Source organism: Pinus tabuliformis, chromosome 2_2, assembly GCF_031772625.1.
Source record: "Pinus tabuliformis cultivar Carrire ecotype Pingquan chromosome 2_2, CPIR1, whole genome shotgun sequence".
Classification (NCBI taxonomy): domain Eukaryota; kingdom Viridiplantae; phylum Streptophyta; class Pinopsida; order Pinales; family Pinaceae; genus Pinus; species Pinus tabuliformis.
In genome coordinates, this window is record NC_142300.1 from 611,543,539 (window position 1) to 611,549,199 (window position 5,661).

The window sequence follows — 5,661 nt, forward strand, 5'->3', positions numbered from 1 at the left end:
GAGTTTTGTGTGGATTTCATTATGTAATCTCCTGTTTGATTAATAAATTGCCGATGCCTATGTTGTGTGGACGTAGCCCAGATTGATTGGGTGAACCACGTTAAATTCTTGTGTCTTATGTGCTTGATTAGTCTGCTGTTTATTTTGTTTCCGCTGTGCATCTGATCTCCAACAATATCATGTTTAGTGATGACCAAAAAAACCCCATTGCCATTCCAACATTCCGCTATCCATGCTGTGGAAACCCCCTCTAAATCCCTCTGTCTAGGAAATCAAATTGCTCAGAATAAAAAATAAAAATTAATTTCATCATCATCATTCTCAATCTCATTGTCGACAGTTTCTTCAATTGTGAAATCTTTAAATTTGAGAGCCAGATTGCTTACACCTTGGAAGTGCAAGCTTTATATGTTAGAAAAGTTTGATCTTTGGACTCGGACCAACTACTGAGGGATGGCAGAATCAGACCAGGCCCACTCGCATCACTAACCATTGCCAGATCGAGGAAGCATTACCATCTTCATTCGATGACGAATTGTCGTCGGAGCGGAACTTCTATTGGAAAAGCAACGTTAAAAACAGTCATTTTTTACTCAATTATTAGCGTTGTCCCTAGGTTCCAATCTTGATCCGCAGTTCTTATTGCTACCATCTATGCCTCCATCGCTTTGTATATTTTTAGCCTTTTCGGCGAAGGCAGGGACCAGCTGCTTGTAGCCCATCTTGTTTATTTAGTAACGATTTTACTCAATCCATGTGCGTTTCATGCAAAATTGGAATACCTTTATCAACGTGCGTTAAGATCGTGATGATCGAACACCCTGAGGTTGGGAGGTATGTGAGACTATAGCTTAATTTTCCGAGGGGTATCGTAGTTACAACACGACTCAATTGTGTCCCCTAGAATTTTTCCGATAGAGCAGTGACTCCTTGTTACATTAGTGAGTAGCTTATCTATTTTTTTTCTCTGACGTCTCAAATTTATTTTACATTTTTATTTGACTTTTTTATTTTAATATAATTCACTTTCATATATTATTGGTTCATTAATAAATAGAGAGAATTGAAGTGAATATCTATTTATCAATTTTGCTCTAAGTAGAGTCACTTTAGCTCATAAAAGTACAGTTTTGGTGTTTGTTCATGTAAACGTTATTTTTTTATCTTAAAATTAGCAAAAAAAAATACCAAATTAGCCTATCAGACGATGATGATCTTGAAACAATGATGAGGATATTCTTGAAAGAATGGTGAGGATAACTTTTCTAAGAGGAGTCACCCTAGCTCATAAAAGGTACAAGCTTTGGTATTTGTCCATGCAGATGTTTTTTTTTTTTTTTTTAATCTTAACCATAGCAAAAAAAAATACCAAGTTAGCCTACCAGAATGTCCATGAAACAATGGTGATGATGATCCCTAAACAATGGTGAGGATGATCTCTTTTAGAATTCTTCTATAATGGGATAGATAAATTGTGAAATGACTTTACCCAAACGTGGGATAAATAAATTGTCAAATGACCTTAGCCAAACATAGTATTTTAATAAGCAGTGGCAAACAACAAAATATCAGTAAAAGACCACATGGATCCAAATAAAATTGATTACTAGTCCTAACACTCCACACTATCAACAAAAGATGATATAAGGCACCACATAGATCCAATGAATATGATTACAAGCTTATTATACTTTGCCCAATGTTTGTTGCTCATGGAATACAATTATCTATTATCACTATCTACCTCTAAATTAGAAAAAAATTCAAATGAAGGAATAATAAAATGTGCACATTACAGTGAATCCAGTGAGATTCAAATCCAGTGATATAGAATCTATTATGCCATGGATGTAAGTTATTTTATTATGCTCGAGGTTTTCAAACTTGCATTGATGTGATTCATTGTCAGTGTATGATGTGAAATTGTGAATCTGTTTTGATGTGCAACAATTTCTAGTATATCTACAATATGTAAATTTTTATTGTTAGTTATTTATATATATATATTTATTTATTTATTGTTAAATTTTTTATTAATATAATAAAGTGATCATATTTTAAAATTAAAATTAGAATATAAATATTCAACCACACTATGGAAATTTTGTTGGGCTAAAAAAACATTAATGAGGTATGTTTATTTCACCAAAATTGTCTATACTAGCACCATTCGTTTTAAGAAACCATAGGTGCCCCCCACACAAAAGCATGTGATTGTATAGACCTGAAATCACAGGCAATAACAACACCCATCTTACACTAACTCGACAAACAATAATTAAATCTGATGTATATTTTGAGTAATAAATTGACCCTACAGGTGATAACAACACTCAATGTTACACCAAGCCTTGCCCAACCTTGGTGATAGAGCTCATTTCTCTAACTCGGACATTGGAGGCAGTAGCCTAAAATGGATTCTGGATCCAGGAAAGTTTCTTAGGACAAGGATCCACTTCCTACACTCTATCTCTCATCACCACCAAATGGAAACTCTTCTTAGCATGGTCATCAAAGAAGCATATAGACAACTACAAACTTTTTGCAGGTCAGGAAGACATCAAGCACATTCTCAGAGACATCATATATAACTTGGATGACATAGTTGCTCAGTTTTCTAGCATTGAGCGCTATATTGTCCCAAACTCAGACACTGAATCAAACTAGAACCAAGAAGGACCTGGAGTCATCAATGCACCAGCGCAACCTCCCCCCCAAGCCAACTCAACTGCTTCACCAACCATCATTTTGGACTAAGGAGTCCAATCAGATTTTGACATGCTAGATTATCTAAAGGAAATATTGTTCTTGGTTTTGTTCATTTTTTTTGTATCTCAAATCATGTTTATGCGTATATGGTTATTAGTCTATAGTGATTGTCTAGTTGTTAGTAGTATATTAGTCTACGTTGTTTGTAGTATGATTGGCTAAATGTCAAAGCTAACCTCTTTTTTCCTATATCCAACTAGCTTTTTTCCATACTCTCAAGTAAATCCACAAAATTGTTATGGGACGTAAGAAGCAAATTTTGGAAATGTAATTTTTGGAAAAGTTGTTAACTTTTTTTATATTAATAGAAATCCATTGTTAAACCTAAAAAAAAAAACACCTAGCCTTACACCAAACCAATAAACGATAATTAAATGTAGTGTATATTTTGAGTAATAAAATATATTCACTAAATCATTAAATATCTAGAATAAAGCATTATGCATGATGAGAGGGAGGAGGGAGATATATTTGGCACTATTTCTCATTCGGTTTCTAATTCTTGGTATTGTAAGAGTTTCATAATTTAAGATCTTGAAATGTGTAAGAATGAGACTAAAACAATTAAGTAATCCATCAACCAATTGGTTTTGAATGGATTACAGAATGATAAACTTTGAATAATTAAGCTAATATTTTCATAATTTATTCAATTGAAGATTTCTCTTAGAGTTGCAGTCAAGCAACTTTGATGATAAATAACAGTTTTTATTAGATGTCTAGTAAAGTAATCATACCCTTTGGAGTTTTTGCAGGATAGTTGTCTTGAACTAGCAAACACCTTCCCCATAGCACCTTCCCCTTAAAAAAAGAGTTGTCTTTAGTGTGAGTTTTTGGACTTTCAGGTGTTGAAATCCGACCCAAACCCAAGAGCTTTTGCCCTCTAAACTAACTCAGTGATTGATCAAGACAAAACTTCTCATTATCATTCCAGAAATTTCAAATACATCATCAAAATAACAGTCACAAGTTCTTTAGCTCAATGGCCTCTTAGCTATAATAAAACTTCGAATCCTAATGAGTTCCTTAGCATGTTTATTTATACAAAAGGGTAGCTACCAATAAATCCCTAGAAAATAGGATGTTTGTCTCCCTAACTTGAGAATAGGTGGATCTAGATCTCCCTTGAACTGCACTGGCTTGGTTGGCAATGATCTCAGCCTGCTTGGATGCCAATGACCTCGAGTTGACGAGAGATAGAGTGGTGATCTTTTACCAATTTGAGGAGTTAAGGAGGTGGACAACCTCCTAGAATATCTCTTTGTTGTTTACTCCGAGCTCCTGCACTCAAATTATCTCAAAATTGCTTCAATTCCTACATTTAACACACATTAGGCCACATGACATAGAAACACATATTTTACTCCTCACACTAAGCATAATATAACAAAATTTGTAGATAAATGTGAGAAAAAGATAATTTAATAAGTTGGAGGATGGCATTGTGACCCTTATGATATACCTATTGATGAGCCTCATCATCATCCCCTACTGAAATTGTTTCTCATCCTCTGAGAAACTCAGTCATCTATGTCCATGTCTTTCATGGCCCTGGTGGCCTCTCTGACATCTCAAGGTTTTGCAGATGGTGTGCCCTCCTGAGGATAGAAGCCTGCATCCTTCTCTATGTCTGCCCACTTCTTCCTTTCCTCTTCTTCATTCCTTCCTTCTTGTAAACCCAACAGTAAAGGTGGAATGAGCTTGAGTCCAATTCAGTTGATCTCTAATATTTGCATGGCCCTTTTGTATAGGGGTGTTCTTTCCAATGCATTCCTCAACCTTTCAAGAGAGTGATACTCCCTAATTTGGAGACTGTGTGGCAAGGAATTCCATCTTCTCTGACATGCTTGTTGGCTCTTTGTCCCTAACAGCCTGAGAGTGTCCTCAAAATGGGAGATGGCATGCTCTTGAGTGGCAAGGTATCTAGGTGCTAGCTTAGCATCATTAGAGATGATGTTGTGAGTATTAATTACAACCATGGGACTTATCTGCTCTGCCCTGATATTGAGGGGTTCTTTTTCTTCCTTTGCCATTACTTTCTTCACCTCCTCAGCTCTAGCCTCCTCATGAGTCATCCAAGATGCAAGGGCCATCAGCTGTAGGTCTCCCAACTTAGCATTAGGATCCTAAAGTTAAGGTGAGGTTGTGTAGGTAGAACTCAACTAATTTGGCTTTGTCTTCTATGCTACTTTGGTCACACAACTTAATGAACTGCTTGTAATCTTGAAATGGCATGGATCCATGTTGTGCTAATGTCTTGATTTGGAACTACATCCATTGTTCTTTGAGGAATAGTGCATAAGACTTGGATGGAAATCTGCATTGTAGTGCCTCCATGGAGAGGCTTGCCATTGTGGCCAATTGGGTTTCCTTTTCTTGCAATTTCTTCTTCAACCATCTATTGTTTGCCTGCAATTGTTCTCTCATTGTGGATTTATTTTCCCTTAACTCACTTAACTCCTTGCCCATTTCGAGGACCTTCTCTTCCATGAGGCCCACATCTTCCACCTTCTTGGATTTAGCAATCTGCATCCATCTGTGGGTCCTTCCTCTTTCTGCTCCAAGTTCAAAGAAAAGTGGGACTGCAAATTTTTGTGGGATCACTCTACCTCCAATGAACTTATAATAGGAGCTCAAACTAGGTTGTGGACTAGGCTCCTATAGCTCTGGGAAATCCTTTTCAAATGTTCTTGGGGAAGTTGCCCCCTCCTATAGCTATTGTGTTTCCTTTTTCCCTTCCTGTTGCTCCTCCTTCTCTTCCTATAGCATTTTATGTTCTTCCAGTAGCATGCCCTATCTTTCCTATAGCATATCTATTTTTCCTATAGCTTCCATTTTCCTTTTATTAGAGTGTGGTAGGTACCTTGGGTTGTTTAGAGGAGGTTGATCTAG